This window comes from Camelus bactrianus, chromosome 3 (genome assembly GCF_048773025.1).
Source record: "Camelus bactrianus isolate YW-2024 breed Bactrian camel chromosome 3, ASM4877302v1, whole genome shotgun sequence".
NCBI classification, from domain to species: domain Eukaryota; kingdom Metazoa; phylum Chordata; class Mammalia; order Artiodactyla; family Camelidae; genus Camelus; species Camelus bactrianus.
This window is the reverse complement of record NC_133541.1, coordinates 163010127-163027688: the sequence shown is the minus strand read 5'-3', so window position 1 is coordinate 163027688 and position 17562 is coordinate 163010127. Positions and strand designations below refer to the sequence as shown.

The 17562-nt window shown below is 41.5% G+C and overlaps 1 long non-coding RNA gene across 6 annotated transcripts in view; it reads left to right on the top strand.

The window, feature by feature from the left end:
* LOC141577228 (uncharacterized) overlaps positions 1–13401 on the top strand; it is a 114743-nt gene extending 101342 nt beyond the window's left edge. For 4 of the 6 annotated variants that reach the window (XR_012506095.1, XR_012506091.1, XR_012506094.1 and 1 more), the window contains 3 exons: positions 6877–7036; positions 7206–8277; positions 9151–13401. This is a non-coding gene — a long non-coding RNA (uncharacterized LOC141577228). The remainder of the gene's footprint in view (positions 1–6876; positions 7037–7205; positions 8278–9150) is intronic. The other 2 variants (XR_012506093.1, XR_012506092.1) reach the window with 2 other exon arrangements.
* The last annotated feature ends 4161 nt before the right edge of the window (positions 13402–17562 follow it).

The following is a 17562-nucleotide window of genomic DNA, read 5'->3' as shown; positions in this document are numbered from 1 at the left end:
ATATTTTTACATTATTTTTTAATTTTTTCAAAAGGTATAGCTGATTTACAATATATGTTTCAGGTGTACAATAGTTGCTCCATTTATAGTTATTGTAAAACATTGACTGTATTGCCTATGTTGTAAGATACATCCCTCTAGCGTGTTTATGTTACATGTAGCAGCTTGTATAAGAAAGTTGGGTAACACAGAGTCTGGGGCATTGCTGTGTCTGACTCAGGTTCCAGGTCACCCTGCCTGTCAGACCCCAGGCCCTCACAACTGTCTGCAGGGCAGCGAGTGGAGGCAGCTCTCATCAGCGCTGGTACCAACCTCTGAGTGGCAGTGACAGCAGTGACTGTGTGTGGATGTGCAAAGTGTTGTTCCAGGAGATTTACATGCATTTCTTCATTTATTATTTTAAGCCCTCCTGTGAGGGATCGTTTTATGTTTTTAATGAATAATACACTTTATTTTTAATTTAATAGACTTCAAACTTCCGGAAAATTTACAGGAGTAGTACAATGAACACTTAGATACACTTCACCTAAAAGGGCAGTATTTGTCCTTTTGTGTCTGGCTTACTTCAGCATACTTTTTTAAGGTTCATCCATGTTGTAGCCTGAAACAGTAATTTATTCTTTTGGTTTAATAATATCTTTTTTCTTTTTCTTTTTTTTTGTTTTTGGTCTATTTAAAAATAGTTTCATTGAAGTCTAGTCAGTTTATAATGTTGCATCAGTTTCTTGTTTACAGCACAACACTTCAGTTATATAGGAATATACATGTATTCATTTTCATATTCTTTTTCAACATAAGTTACTATAAGATATTAAACATATTTCCCTGTACTATACAGTATAAACTTGCTGTTTATTCTATACATAATCAGTATCTGCAAACCTTGAACTCACAAGTTATCCCTTCCCACACCGTCTCCCCTCTGGCAACCATAGTTTGGTTTCTATGTCTCTGTGTCTGTTTCTGCTCTGTAGATAAGTTTCTCTTTCTTTTTTTTTTTAAGATTCCACATATGAGCTATCTCATATGGTATTTTTCTTTCTCTTTCTGGCTTACTTCTCTTAGAATGACATTCTCCAGGTCCATTCATGTTACTGCAAATGGCATTATTTTATTATTTTTTTATGCCTACGTAGTAGTCTATGGTATAAATATACTGCAACCTCTTTATCCAGTCATCTGTCAGTGGACATTTAGGTTGTTTCCATGTCTTGGCTATTGTAAATAGTGCTGCTGTGAATATTTGGGGGAAGGTGTCTTTTTGAATTAGGGTTACTTCTGGATATATGCCCAGGAGTGGGATTGCTGGGTCATAGGGGAAGTAAATTTTTTGTCTTTTGGTGAATCTCCATACAGTTTTCCACAATGGCTCCACCAAACTTCATTCCTAGCACAGTGTAGGAGGGTTCCATTTTCTCCACAGCCTCTCCAGCATTTATTGTTTCTGAACTTCTGAATGATGGCTATTCTGACTGGTGTGAGGTGATACTTGATTGTAGTTTTGATTTGCATTTCTCTGATAATGATATTGAACATTTTTTCATGTGCCTATTGGCCATTTGTATGTTTTCATTGGAGAAAAGTTTCTTTAGCACTTCTGCCCATTTTTGGATTGAATTGTTTATTTTTCTTTCTTATGAAGTGTAAAAGCTGTTTATGTATTCTGGGAATTAACCCCTTGACAGTCTCATTGAATGTAAATATTTTCTCCCATTCCATAGGCTGTCTTTTTGTTTTGCTTACTGTTTCCTTTGCTGTGAAAAAGCTTGAAAGTTTAATTAGACCCCACTTGTATATTTTTGCTTGTATTTCTATTGCTTGAGTAGACTGCTCTAGGAGAACATTGCTGAGATGCATGTCAGATGTTTTGCCTACGTTTTCTTCTAAGAGGTTTGTAGTGTTTTGTCTACATGTTTAAGTCTTTAAGCCATTTTGAATTTATTTTTGTGTGTGCTGTGAGGGAGTAGTCTAACTTCATTGATTTACATGCAGCTGTCCAGTTTTCCCTACACCATTTTCTGAAGAGGCTGTCTTTACTCCATTGTATGTTCTCACCTCCTTTGTCAAAGATTCAATGACCAAAAGTTTTTGGGACTATTCTTGATAATTTTTTTACCCATTCATTGATGGATGGACATTGTTTGTAACTTTTGGCTACTCTGAATGATACTGCTATGAATATTGATGTGCAAATTTTTGTGAGAATATGTTTTCATTCTGTTGGCTGTACAGTTGGCCCTCCATATCTGTAGTTTCCACTTCATGGATCCAGATGGCTGGTTGTAAAGGGACTCGAACATCCTTGGATTATGGAATCCAGGGTGGTGGGTTCCTGAAACCAATCCCCCGAGGATACTGAGGGATGACCCTATATGTAGGAGTAGAATTGCTGAGCCATATGATAAGACTAAACTTTTGAGGAAACACCAGACTTTTCCAAAGAAGCTGCACCATTGCCCATTTCCAATGGCTGCATATTGAGGGTTCCCATTCCTCTGCCTCCTGACCGACAATTGTTATTGTCCGTGTTTTGATTATAACCATCCTAGTGGGTGTAAAATGAGATCTCATTTTGATTTTGATTTGACTAGTGATGCTGAGCATCTTTTCATATGCTTATTGGCCATTTGTGTATCTATTTAATTCCTTGGTAAATTTAAAAATTGGGTCGATTTTCTTTGTATTGGTCAGTTGTAAACATTTTTTTTATATCCTGGATACTAGTCTCTTATTAGATATATGCTTTGCAAATTTTTTCTACTATTCTGCAGATTGTCATTCCACTTTACTTTTTTTAAACATTAAGACAATTCCTTTATAGGGGAGGTAATTAGATTTATTCATTTATTTTATTTATTTATTTATTTTTTGCCAAGCATGCACTCTATCACTTGAGCTACCCACTTCCCCTTTCATTTCATTTTCTTGATGATGTCTTTTGTAACAAGTGGTTTTAATTTTGATGAAGTCCAGTTTATCTGGTTTTTTTTTTTTATCACTTCTGCTCTTGGTATTGTATCTAGGAAACCATAACCTATCCTAGGACCACAAAGATTTATACTATGTCTTCTTTTAGAAAGTTTATAGGTTTAGATTTTACGTTTCTGTCTGTGATCCATTTTCAATTAATTTTTATTTGTTATATACAATAGGGGGTTTCAGATTCTAAATTCATTCTTTTGCCTGCAGATACCCAGCCTTCCCTGCACCATTCGTTGAATAGACTATTCTTTCATTGCAGTGTTGTTGGCACACTTGTTGAAAACTGATTGTAAATATAAGTTTCCCCCCTGGAATTTTTACTGTGTCTCATAGATTTATGTACCCAAACTTATGACAGTACCATAATGACTTCAGTACTATAGATTTGTAGTAACATTTAAAGTGAGTCCTCCCACTTTGCTCTGCTTATTCAAGATAGCTTTGGCTGTCCTGGGCCCCTTGCACTTCCATATGAATTTTAGGATCAGTTTTTCAATTTTTGCAAAGAAGTCAGCTGGAATTTTGATAGCAATTCCACTGAATTTGTAGATCACTTTGGGGAGTCTTAACATTTTTAACAATATTGTCTACTATTCCATGAACATGGGATGTCTTCCGTATATGTAGATCTTCTAAAATTTTTTCAGTGATACTTCAAATTGTTCAATGTACAAATCTTGTAAATTTTTGTTAAATGTATCTCCCATTTTATTTTTAATGCTGTTGTAAATGGAAAGGCTGAGCTTCTTAAGGGTGGGACTATATATCAATTTGTTTATTTCTAGGATTCCTACACATCAAATACACTAGGTTTATAATTGCTTCATAAATCTATCCACAACTCTTCCCTTCCCTGTGTTTTAAAAAACCAAGACCCAGGTTAAACTACCTGAACACCTATGTGGAAGTGAGAAATGAGACCCTTGGGTGGGGCTTTGTGCAGATGATACTGAGAACTTATTTAGGATGGCTTCATCTTAATTTCTTTTAAACAATCCTTTCAGTGTATATAGTCAGATACATTAAGAACATGCCCTTTTGATGTACAGAGGAGCTAAGACTATCATTTTCAAATAATTTCTAGTGAGAATGTTGTACTTGAAACCTAATTTGTATCTATCTTTGAAGATTTATGTTTCAGGAGCTTTGACTAAAGAACACCTGTCTTTATTCAATAACGACAACTAAATGCTCAAACAACATGTAAGAGTTTGAGCTGTAACTGGAGGCAGCGCTTACCTCTCCCAATACACTTGTGCTGATCTGCTCAAAAGGGTTCGTCCAACTGTTTGTCAGTAGTCTGTTGGACAAAGCCATAAATCATTGATTTAAGGTTGCTGGAATGCAACATATTCTTATTAATACTAAGTAAGCCCATATTGAGTGCTTACTGTATGTTGGGAATTGTCCCTCAGACTCACATGAGTTTTATTTCTCTGAAAACCTTACATATTTCCTTGTTATTCCCACTTTACAGATAAGGAGACTGAGGATTAAGTCTTCTCTCTTTTTGGGGGAGCTCATTATCAATGACTGGAAGTTGAAAGGAAAAAGATATTGATTCATCCTGAGAAAATATTTTTCTGAGAGTCAGCATTTTAGAGGGTGACCACTGAAGAGGGTGATCATTGTTAGAGTGAGACGAGCCCCGTTTTGTACGGAGTCAGCATCCCAGTCCTGGACACGGCACTGTGCTGCGTGGTGGGTGAGGCGGCGTGGCCACGCAGGGAACGAGGATGCCGGGCCGTTGGGCTGTGCTCAGGCCTGGTGAGGCTTTCTCTGAAGAGCAGTGGACCATCATTGACAGATTTTAATTAGGGGAGTGGGGTGCTCTCGTAGATCACTTTTGTGTTTGTAGAATGCTTGCAAACATTCAGTAGGCTCGGCAGAAAGTGATGTGACGAATCAGAGTAGGGTGGCTGCGAGGTGTAGCAGTGTTCAATTTTCAAGTGGTTTTCAGTCCCATGTTTGTGGCTCAGTAGACGTGTCACTTTGGATGACGCACTCAAGGAAGTGAAACAATTTATTTAATCAATTGAAGCAGTGATGTACCCAATTCCCAGGACTGTTGTGGAGATCCAGTGAGATAACATTCGCACAGTGTGCAGCGTGGTCCCCAGCCCAAAGTCAGTGCTGAGGGAGTGCCTGTGAATACCTGGTAGGTCAGGTGTCAGTGGTGGGTCTCGGTGACTGAGGAAATCTGAGCCCTGAAGGAGGGGTCCAGTCACATCTGTGAGTGATGGGCCTGAGGTGGGAGGGGCAGAGAGACCTTCCCTCCCAACCAGGGGCCCTGGGCAGGACGGCTATGGGAGGAGCACCGTGAAGTGAGCTCTTTTCAGGTGGAGTTGGAGTTGCTCTTGAGACATCTAAGTGCAGTGTCACGAGCTCACAGAGGAGGTCTGGGCCCGGGCTGTGCATTTTCCTATAATCTCAATCCCTGAGGACGCCGAGGTATTGATCGCTGAACGTGAAGTATTCTTTACAGGACAAGTGAATAGTAGTATCATCTCTGTCATCAAAGCTCACGTCTCTTTATTCATAACCCACTTTGTTAATTAGATACTTACAGGGCGGTTCTTCACCGCCCTCCCCTAGGCTCAGGCTCCACAGTAAAGAGCTGGTGAGCCTCCCTCTTTTCCAGAAGTAGACACATTTAGCTGGTAGCCTTCTATACCTCGCCAGACTTAGAATTTTAATTTGTTGTTTTAATTCTATTATCTGTTGGTCATCTCCTGACAGGAGAGACGTTTTACCTCATGGTCATGTTTCAATTAGCTGTTACTGAGAATTGCTGATCTGATCCATAGTGTATGTATTATATTAACTTTGTAGAGTACTTATCATTTTTCTTTCTTTGCCCTTAAATTTTGTTTGCCCCTTCAAGTTTCTATCCTATTTCGGGCCTTATTTTTTTTAATTAAAAAATGTGTGTTAGTAGTTAAGAAAACAAAAGCAAAGAAACAATGCACATGATACCTAAGTTTAGAAAATATCTATTGTGTTTTCTGTCTCGGCAATGGAGTGTTCTAGAAACTCGTGAAAACTTTCATTACACAAGTTCCTTAAAATGCTGATTAAGAAATAAATCCTTCCTTCCTCATCTTTCAAGCTGCACAGCTAATTTTCAAGAAAGTGAGGGGAAATACTCAGAATCCAAGTCATATCAGAAAGCAGGGATTCTGGGAGATACGTGAGACTTAGAATCCCTGGGGTGCCGGTTGGCTCCTGAACTGAGTGTTAGTTGCCCTGGCAGGAGGGCGGGAGGTGAGCCCCGGGCCTCTCACACTGGGAGTTGGATGGCTCATCCTATGTAAGGCCAAGCACATCCTGAGAATCCTGTTTAATAAAGGGTGAATTAGAAAGAAAGAAAAATATCATTCCTCAAGGCAAGAAATTAAGGAAAGTCAATTTTTGGGGATGCAGGGAAAAATAACAAATCCAAAGTAAGGATTTAGTTTAAAGCTGTTCTGGCATGAGAGTGACCACAATCTCCTGGCAGAAAATCACAGCTCCTCCCGGAATGAGAAGTTGTGTTTTGAATGAAACAGTGAACAGCCATTCCTAAAAAGGCCTCCTGAGTCTTCTGGATCAAGATACTAGACCCAAACAGCTCTCTTCCAAGGTCTCATTTAAATAACCAGAAAGGTTTTAAAGGAAAGAAGCCATAATCATAGTTCTATTTATTGACATTAGTATATGCTAGGAATTCAGAGGTGACTATGGAGTTGTCTCCTCTTTTATGGACCTTACTTTCTGTTTGACATAGTTGGGGAGCTGGGTGGAGGGAGGTTTTAGTCTGTTGCAATTAGCTAGGAAAGGAAATTAAGAAAGCAGTGAAGGGTGGGTGAACTTTTTAGCTGAGGACAGTCCTGTTCATTTGGCTTTTAATTGCAGGCTCGATGAGTTTTCACTGGAGGGAATTGATCTTACAGAAAATGGACTTAACTCAGGCCTCTTCAGAATGGACAAATGAACCTGGAGAAAGACAGTCAAATCTGTGCAGACATTGAAGTTCACGTGAACGTGCTGTATCCCTGAGCCAAAGATAGAACAAGTAGGCAGCACTTCTTGAGGACAGAGGGGTGGTTTTTAAGGTTCTCCAAGAATGAATCCCAGGGAACCGGGATGGCCAGTTGTCAAACTGTGACTTTGCTTTTTGGACGGTGTGCCCACCAAAGGTATTTTCCATTTATTAGTTTTCCTTTCTCTTAAATACATCTCAGGTGATGAGGACGTGGGCACAAGCATTGGACGCCATGTCGAGGAGACTTTGGATACCTGCATAGAAGCGCGGGCACAGCTGCGGCTGCGTCATACATCTTGCCGCCCACCCCGTTGCCCGGCTCCGTGATCACGGCAGGGTGGTTCCTTGATGACCTGTCCATCTCCTTTGTGACATTGTAACCCACCAAAAACCGGAGCGTATTAGCTTGGCTTTGTTCTTTTCCATCCTTCTCTTTGAATGGACTGATAGTGGACCCAGTTATGATAGCAGATGTTTTACAAGTAGGGCTCTCAGTACAAACCTTGTAATCCCCGCTGTGTGATCTAGAGAAGAAAGTTACATTCTTTCCAAATTGTTTTGATGCACTTATGTGGGAAAATGGTGTACGTTTGAATATGTATTTCCTCTCTGAATCATCATGGCTAGAGATGAATGTGGGCAGACATGGAATGTGTTTTCTGTATTTGAACTGTATGGTCCCCTAAATTCTCTCCAGCTTTTTAAAGTCATCACTGGAGTGTTACCTCCAGAGTGTCCCAAAGCATCCACCACTGCCTGTTCTTCAGACACTGTGAGTTTCCAAGTTGGAGAAGGCTGCTAGCTGGTGAGGCATTCTCTGGCACATCTCTGGCTGGCTGATGTGGGCTTAGCACCCAAGACTTGGCAGACAGTAACTAACCACGATCACTTCCATTTCTGGGACACTCATGAAGGATTTTATACGTATGCTAGTGGCATACGTTATTTCAATTAGTTTTCCCAACAATCATAATTAGATTTTTTCACCTCTATTAATAAGTAAACTGTCAAAGCGAGTGACGTGCAGACTTTGGACTGGAACACGGGTCTTTCTGATCCCAGTCTCTGTTCCCTCCCCAACCTATCCTTCCAGATGGCCAGGAGAATCTTCCTCAGTCTTGAGTTTCCTGCTGATATTACCACTCTCTTTGTTTCTAGGAGAGGAAAAGAAGTCTAAACTTACTTTCCAGTTGAAAATGGAATGGAGAGTTAACGTTGGAAGCCGGGAGAGTCTGTCCTGTGATGAAGCGGCCTCCTAGCCACTTCCACTGGTACGTCACGTCACTGTCTGGGCCCCTTGCTCAGCCTGTGCACAGGTGACAGCGCAGATGTGCCGAGCAGTCCTCCCGGACAGGGCAGTGGGTTGGAAAGGAGTTTGGGGATTTGGTTTCATTTCATAGGTTTCTGAGGGCCTTGGCCTGGCACTTCGAGTGGGACCATTCCCTGTCCCACATGCTCGTGCTCTGGGCCCGTGCAGGCCTGATGTGGCCTTAGCCTGAGGCTCAGGGCCCGTGGTGAAGTGGAGAATTTTAGTCCAGTGTCTGTGGAGGCTCTGACAATTCTGGGTCGTGGGACATTGTCCAGGATGATAATAATTCTTCCCCGAGTTTCAGATTTCCTTGCCTGTGAGACGGGGTAGTAATAGTTTCTGAGATGATTGTAATGATTCAGTAAGGGGCGCAGCGTGTGCTGGCAGGTAGCTGGTGCTTAAGGAGCAGAAGTCGCAGTCACTCTGTCAGCCTCTCACTGTGTGCTCTGTGCTTTGAGAAGATGTGTATTTGGTGAAAGTCCTGCCCAAATACTAGGGTCTAGATGAAACGTTGTTCCTTTACTTTCCCTTTCTTTTGCTCCTTCCTTTCTCTGCGTCTCATGTGTAGGGAGCAGATTCCTGTTTCAGGGAATACAGGCCTTTCTAGGAAAAGGACAGGATGAACGTGGATAGGTGGGGTCGGAGGGGGTCTGGAGCATCTGCATAGCGCTGCTTCCCTGCATTTCTGCATCCGGTCCCATCAGTGCACGAAGTCAGCCTTCCTCTTCCTTCCTGTGTCATCAGGTCTCTGTTTTATGGGAAAACATTTTTTACGTGTCTTTTTTCACTTATATGTTTCGTTCAGATGCTTGTTGCTTTTTTCCCTGTGCTTCAGCGTTCCTAGGAGAGAATTCAGCAGTGCAGCGTCCTCTCTGAGCTCTATGAGTTGATCGGCTTCCACTGCAAGTCCGTCTTCTTCAAGTGGGTGGCCCCCGTGCAGCGCGTGGCCCCCGGCATCCCGGAGCCTGGCGGGAAGGCCTGCTACCGACTCCTTCTGCAGACGCTTCCTGGCTACAGTCTGTCACTGATTCTGCAGGACTTCAACAAAGGTTTTGGGACTAAAACATTGCTTCAGTCCGATTAACCATGCCTTGTTTGGGCCCTGCTCTCCTGTCTCAACAGGGTGAATTGTGATTCGTGTAGAGCAGGACACAGCAGACTTTTTTCTGTCAAGGGCTTGGGAGTCAATATTTCAGGATCTGCAAACCTCCTGATCTCTGGTGCAGCTGCTCAGCTCTGCTGTTCAGACGCCAGAGCAGCCGGACAGTCCACACACCCACAGAGCTTTATTCACAGCAGTGGCTGGGGCTGGATTGGGTGTATGAACTGCAGTTTGTCCCCACAGCCTCCTCACTATTGACGCCTGTACCTGAGCGTGCATTTGCGACAATGGGTGAACCTACACTGACACGTCATCATCACCAAGAGCCCACACTTGACACTAGGATTTACACTTGGTGGTGTGCACTCTGTGGGTTTGGACAGATGTACAATGACACGTTTCTACCATCACAGCATCATACAGAGTAGTCTGTCTTAGTGACCCTAAAAATGCTCCTTGCTGCACCTCATTCATTACTCCTTCCCCTCTAGCCTCTGACAGTAACTGATCTTTTAGTCTCTGTGGTTTTGCCTTTCCAAGAACACCATACAGTTGGAATCAGACAGTTGCAGAATCTTCCCAGATTGGCTTCTTTCACTTAGTAATATGCATTTAAGGTTCCTCCATGTCTTTCCATGCCTTGATAACTCATATTATTTTAACACCATAAATAGTCCATTTTCTGCCTGGACCACAGTTTATTTATCCATTCACCTACTGAAGAACAGCTTAGTTGTTTCTGAGTTCTGGTGATTATGAATAAAGCTGCTATTAACATCTGTATGCAGATTTGTGTGTGGACGTAATTTTCCATTTTGTTCAGTAAACACCAAGGAGCACAGTTGCCAGATCATATGGTAGGAGTACGTTTAGTTTTGTAAAAAATTGCCAGACCGTCTTCCAAAGTATCTGGGCCATTTTTCATTCCCACCAGCAATGCAAGAAAATTCCTGACGCTCCACATCCTCACCAGCATTTGGTGCTGTCAGTGTTCTGAGTTTTGGCAGTTCTGACTGGTGTGCAGTGATAACTCACTGTTTCAGTCTGCAGCCCCTTGATGACAGATGCTGTGGAGCATGTTTCCATAGATTTCTTTGGCATCTAGTTTCCATGTTGAGGTGTGTGTTGAGGCATTTTGCTCATTTTTTAAGCAGGTTATTCATTCTTCTTTTTGAGTTTAAAGAGATTTTGGTGTATTCTGGATATCAGCCCTTTATCAATGTGTCCCTGCCCTTTACCTGCAGCACCGGAGTTGTCCTTTGGGTCTCAGTGGAGTGTCAGCTCTTCAAAGAGGTTCCCTGTCTTCCCTCACCTAAATACTGTCCTTGAACTTTTCACTTTCATTGACTCACTTTGTTCTTTTTACATAGCATTTCCCATAATTTGTAAGTACATTAAAAAAAAAGGCAATGATTGAACACTGCCTCCCCCACCAGGCTGTGTGCCCTGTGAGAGCAGAGACTCTGTCCCCACTCACCATGTCCCATGACAGCACATGTCACATGTCCATGTAAATGTGTGTAACGTGGGGCCAAACCTGATGAGCAGCTATGACGACATGTGTTGGCTACCATTCATTGAATAGAGTTTGTTTCTTGATCTTAATTTTAAATCACATGAATGAAACATGTTTCTTTTGAAAAATAAAACAACAAAGCACACCTCCATGTGATTGGTACTTTCTACTTAGCCTTCTGACCCAGGAGGGGACGTTCACCATCATTTTGTGGAGGAGGTTGGGGAGGTAAAGTAGGAGAGTGAGATCAAATAAAGTAAAAATGATAACAATCAGCTGGCTTTATTTTCACTAAGACAAATGTTACTTTAAACCATACCTCAGCTGTTGTTCTGTTGTTTTAAACACTTCTCATAGAATTAAATGGAAGCCCACTAAACCCTGAAAGGGAAATTATGTGCTCAGGTCCTGAAAAGTGTTTATGTCTATTTCTTGAAATGCACATTTTCCCTGCTGGTTACAGAAAGTCATGGCGGGAACACAGCCGTGAGCTGTGTGTGTCTGCCAGCTTCACGGGCTGCTCACTGTCATTTTCATTTTCTTGTGTTGCAGTGTATGAAGGTTTTCCATCAGACTGTTTGCTCAGCCCCTTCCTGAAGGAGGGATTGAATTTTCCACAGGAAATCTTATGGAAGAGAGTGACAAGGCACATGGGTTTCCCAAAAAGCAATAGTTGTTGTAATAAACTCTCACATTGGTGAACTTTTTGAATACAAGCGAGTTGAAAATTTTATCACTAGGTCATATGCCACAAATCTGTCTTAAGAATAAAAAGATTCAGATTTTATAGAAGAAGCAGTTTGAATCAAGTATAAATTACAATTTGTACACTAGTTGGTGTTAGAACATGTACTCACTCTTACCATAATTGCCTGTGGTAGGAACTGGATCATTGTTTATTTATTTAAAAAAAAATCCTCAAGGTTCTACTTGCCTCATTCTTGATGCGGCAGTGTTGAGGTTAGTTAAGTTGGGACATTTAGAATTCTTGGCTAGGTTTTCAGGACATTGATTTCAGCCTCTTTATCTTTTTTAGAATCTCTTCTTTGTGTCGGTCTTTGGTCTTTTGACAATGTGGAAATACTGCACAGATCTGTCTTTCCCTTTTTCCTGTCTTTATGGGAAAAGATTTCTGTAAGACACACTACTAGGACATTAAGCATTTTGTGTGGGGTAAGTTTGGTCGGCTCAAAGGATTTCAATTAATACGTATTAATACTTGCTATTCAGCTAATGATAAGAAAATTATAAAATAACTTAAGTATACATCAATAAATATAGTACAATAAGCCCATCACCCAGATTAAGGAATTCACAAACATTTCCATATTTCCTTTATTCAGACCTTTGTTCTTTTACTTGTCCTTTGTTGAAGTATTTGACAGCAAATTCAAGAAAACATGTCATTTTACCCTATGTACTCAAGTAGGCATGTCTGAAAAATGAGGGCCATTTCTTTGATCAGGTTTTTCCATTTGACTTATGTGCTCATTAAGTACCAGCTGTATCAGGCATCTCACTAGGCATTAGGAATCCTTGGGGCAATGAGACAGTCCTGGCTCCCAAGGAAGTTAAGGGCTGATGGAAGAAACCAACACAGGAGCTTAGGTGCCTCACCTAAGGTCCCTGCGGGATGACACCAATTGGAAAAAATTTGTGCACAATACAGTGGGATTCACAGAAGGGTCTGGTCAGACTAGTAGGGCAGGCCGTGAGAGAGGCGGTCAGCAGGGCTACAAGAGGAGGAATCATTTGATCAGAATCTGAAATCTTTTCTGCCAACCTTCCTACCAAGCCCTAGGGCCCATCACACACAACCCTGTGCTGTAACTGTTTTTGATTCCTGTTACCACGTCTCCTTCAGGAAGGATTTTAAGGTGGAAAATATTTAAAATCAGTAATTGTTGCCAGAAGGGACATAGAACAAAGAACATGGAAACAACACAAATGTCCATCAGCACATGACTGGATAAAGACAAGGTGATACATATCTACAATGGAATACTACTCAGCCATAACAGATGCAATTTGCAGCAACATGGATGGACCTGAAGACTGTCATTCTAAGTGAAGTGGGGTGAAAAGAGAAAGAAAAATGCCATAAGACTTCATTTATGAGGAATCTAAAATTAATAGCAATAATAATAAGACCACAAATGAACTAATTGTTATTTTGATTTCTTGAATATGCTTAAGCACATATGACTGTCCTTTGTGATTGGATTACCATATTCTGTTTATTATTCTTTTGTAGTTGGCTTTATTCCTCTGGTAACTATGTAAGTTTAAAAATCTGAAACTCTAATCTGTTCTTAGAAACAATAATTAGTACATATATGTAACTAAAAAAATGCAGTATACTCTATACATGTATTTACATGCAATGTGTATGTGGAGTTGAACTGTAATAATTATACCTAATAATACTGAAAAAGGAAAAAAATAAAATAATATATAAAAAAAACTAATCACCCCTCTTTAAATATTAAAACATTCAGTTCTGAGATTCTGTGAAAAACAGCATGGAAGTAGGTTTTTAAGATTTTCTCCTTGTTCCTCGGTGAGCAGCCTGGGCTGCACAGCTTGGCCGCCACAGGCACCCAGGACTTGCCGGCTTGCTCCTCACTTGTTGGGAGGAAGATTAGCTGATTCAGGAATATTTATGCTCTTAGAAGTTGCTGAAAACCCCACAGAGCTTCTGTTTACATGGAGTGTATCTGTCAATATACCCCATTTTAGAAATTTGAACAGAAAATTTAAACCCAAGAACTGACAAGCACACGCTGCCCCAGCACGTGGTCAAAGCAGTGCTGTCACGGTGGCGTGTGTTGGTTCTAGAAAAAATGCACCATACACTCAAGAATGAGGATGAACCCACAGATCTCATCTCAGCAATGCTATGAAGAGGTGGGACCCAAAGCCCCTAAAACAGTGCTGAAGTCCCCAGATGTCCCAGAACACACAGAGCCATGGGACCAAGAATCCAGTGTCTCATGGATCATCAGCCGTGGAGACCGCGTCCTGGGTCAGGAGAAGCAAAAGTAGGGATACCAGGCACACAGTCCTATTACAGCAATGCTTTAAAGGTGTTGAATTGACTAAAAGAGTGGCAAAGATTTGCATTTAGAATACTACATTTCCTCTCCTGGAGACGTTAGAATGATAACACTGATTAACAGAGGATGATTGTAATGGATTAACTATGATACTGATGACATGAGCTGCTCACACTAACCCTGCACTCAATGTAGACTAAGCCTTTTATGCACAAACTTCATTAGGTCTCCACATCCCTGCAAGGTGGCATTAAGCACTCATACAACCATGAAATCAGTGACTATAAAACAGTCACAAGGCTTTCTCTGCAGCATGAGGTAGCAAAACCAGCAAGAATTTTCAATGACAAAATCCAAAATCATATATATTTGGGAAAGAAAGCAAACAAAACACAGAAGGACAATAAAACAAAAGAGCAGATGGAATGGAAACTTTTATTGAAGAAAGCAATGATTGATTCAATTACAACAGGTAATGTCCCTGGTATAATTGAACCATCAATCCAAATTTTTGGAATAGTGAGTTGTGAAATTACTGTCTCATTTAATATTGGAATTCCTAGTTGGACCAATTTGATATACATCACTGGTGTGATGTTATCTATTTAGGTAAATAACAATATTCATATTTTTTAAGGTAACAGGAATCATAACACAGGACTCCAGATTTAGAGAGAGAATTCAAACAACTACTATCATACTCCATCCAGTAAGGACAAGTGTCCCTGCGTCACCAAAACAATGAGAATTTGCACACAGAAAACACATTTCTCCAGTTGTGACAAATACAAGACCGTGAACCATGAATTACGAGAAGAAGCAACTGTTTAAATGCCATGGGCAAAATTTTTTATCATCTTGAAAACATCACTGATGCACTAAGTAAGAAAAAAAATTGTTTTACTAGCAAATCTAACTGACACAGGGGTTTTTCCAAGTGAGAAGGTAATTCCAAAAATTGCAGTAAAATGAGTTAAGATGATCTGTGCAGTGACGGAGCTGATAATAGACTGACCAGCATCACGATTTCCGGTTTTACACTTGCTCTCTTCTTGTCACCTCTGACACAAGAATGCATCATATGATTTTTTTCTTTAGGGAAAAAAAGATAAATAAAAACTAACTAGAAGATGTGGTATGGAAAGCAGTAATGAAGTTGTCTAACCTAATAATGCAGCCAGTGTAATGTAGCACTTATTCGGGCACTAGAATTTTTTAAATCATGATTTATTTTATATCCTATTTCTATCCTAAAGGAGGCACTTAAAGTTTTCTACTTTATTCAACATATCTTGTGGGGGTTGTGATATACACTGGTATGGCAGTTTTCAGAGATTCAAAATCGCCTCTGTGGTTGTGGTCAGGAAAGGCAAGGCTCCCTCAGAGCTGAGACGGAGAAGGAATCCCCGGAGTCAGCCCCCGGGCAGCTTCCGAACCGCATCTGCTTGCACTTGGCACAGGACACCATCAGCAAGTGTAACTCTGACAAGGAGATTTCCCCGGGGACCTGGGAGGTGCTCTAACATTCTGAAGCCACTTGTTTCCCATTTAGGTAAGGCTTGGAAAAACAGTTTATTAGAAGTGACTCCCTTTGTATGTGCCTTTTGTCCTGAGAGGTCACTAATTAGCATAAATATAAAATACCCCATAATATAAGAATTTAGGTACCCCATTTTTCCATCTACCTGTCTATTTGTTTATCATATTTATACTTAGGTTACACTTTCCATGATGTTCAATTCCGGGCACCAAAAAAGAAAGGTTGCAAAATATTTCTTATAAAAAGCGGGAATGGGTCTAAGGTTTAAAAACCACTACTGCTAACAATAAAAGCCAGATAATATTTTTAACCTCAATTGCATCAGACCTTCCCGAATTCCTCCCTTAAGTTCACTGTTAAAACAATAATGGAATCTCTGTCCTTCCAAGACTCGGGCCTGATCGCCACCCATCCAGATATCTTTCTGTGGGTCCCTACTTGTCCTCGAGGCCCCCAAACACAACTTACAGGTTGAAATTTCTTCAGTGTTCCTACTGTAGGGGAAACCTGGAAGTCCCAGGCACTGTCCAGGAGTCACACCTACCTGCAAAAATCAAAGTCATGTGACTGAAATGGGACAACCCAGGTTGTGTGGTAGGGCTGAAAGCTTACCAAAAACAGGTTTGGGGGCCTTACCCAAGCCCTCCAGCTCCTAACATGAAGAAGTACAGGGAGGCCAAATTAACCAAGAGACTGTGTGGCTTAATTACCCCATGAATAAAGGATTTGTGCCAGTGCCACCTTTAGACAGGGAACCCCAGAACCCAGACTTGGAAGCACCCTGTCCCCTACCCTCTGAACAAATATTCTCTCAAGACACATAGTGAGAGATGGGAGCCCCGGTGAGCTCTGGAATAAGATGCGACCTGAAAGACTGCTGGTAACAAATGGTGTGCAGCTCGGGCAACCCCCAGGACCACCAGCCATTCTGGTACCACTGATGCCCACACTTCCATCCACAACAGTTTCTTCAGGACACTTATGCACATATAACCATCACACAAAAATGATTGCTTAGACATATTTTAAGAGAAATAACATTATGAGAATGCCAAATTCATGACATGTCAGAGTCAAGACCCCAGAGTATTTACTGGATGAGATCTCACGTGTGCCCCGCAGTGAGCTTTAAACCCTTAGGACACAGTCATGGAACAGTAGGCATTTTCTTTCTTTCCTCCAAGTTGGCTTTACTGGAGAACTCCGTAGACACAGGAAGACTCTGTTTCCCACCTCTACTACTTACACAAAGGGCTCATCACGTGGTGAGGGATCAGCGCTTGTGCGACCGGCTCCAATGTGAGCACTCCAGTGCCCAGCTCCTCCAGGAGCAGAGCTCCCCCCACAGGAGCAGAGACCCCCCCAGGAGCAGAGCACCCCCCACGGGCACTGCAGTGCCTGCAAGAATCAGGAGTCTGATGAGTGAGCCTGGGGCGGGCAAGTCAGGAAGCAAGCACCGCTCCCTCAAGCTCTGCAGGTGATCTCTGTGTCATCTTGAATAAATACAGTCAGCATTAAGATGTTTGACAAGAGGGTAAAAGGTAAGGCCTCTCCAAATCTCCTCGCATTCCTTTAGTTGGAGACCTGGTAGAACACATGGCGACAAGAGAAGCTGGCTTTTCATGCCCACGTTGGCCTCAGGGCTACAGGGGAGGCCACGGTGCTGCCTCCGCCCCACTTCCTGCCTTCGTCCTGCAGACCTCACAGGGGCCGCTGACTCGTTTCTCTGACTTTCTCTCCTTGGTTGTGCTACACTTCCAGCTTTTAAAAGCTCACAAAATCCTCACTGGAAAATCTTTAACAATGAACCCAAGTCAAATGAAATCAACCAAAGAGACACACTGCCTTCTTCATTACTTTATATTTTAGGATGAAATTCTTGAAGACGACTCCCTGAACTGAAGGGGTAGATGGAGGAGACAAGAAAACAAGACAAGCATTTTTGGGCCCATAAAAAATGAGAGGTAACCAGATGGTGTCTAGTCTTCATTGCAACTCTCTGCCTGCCCCAATTTCACATGCCCCTCCCAACT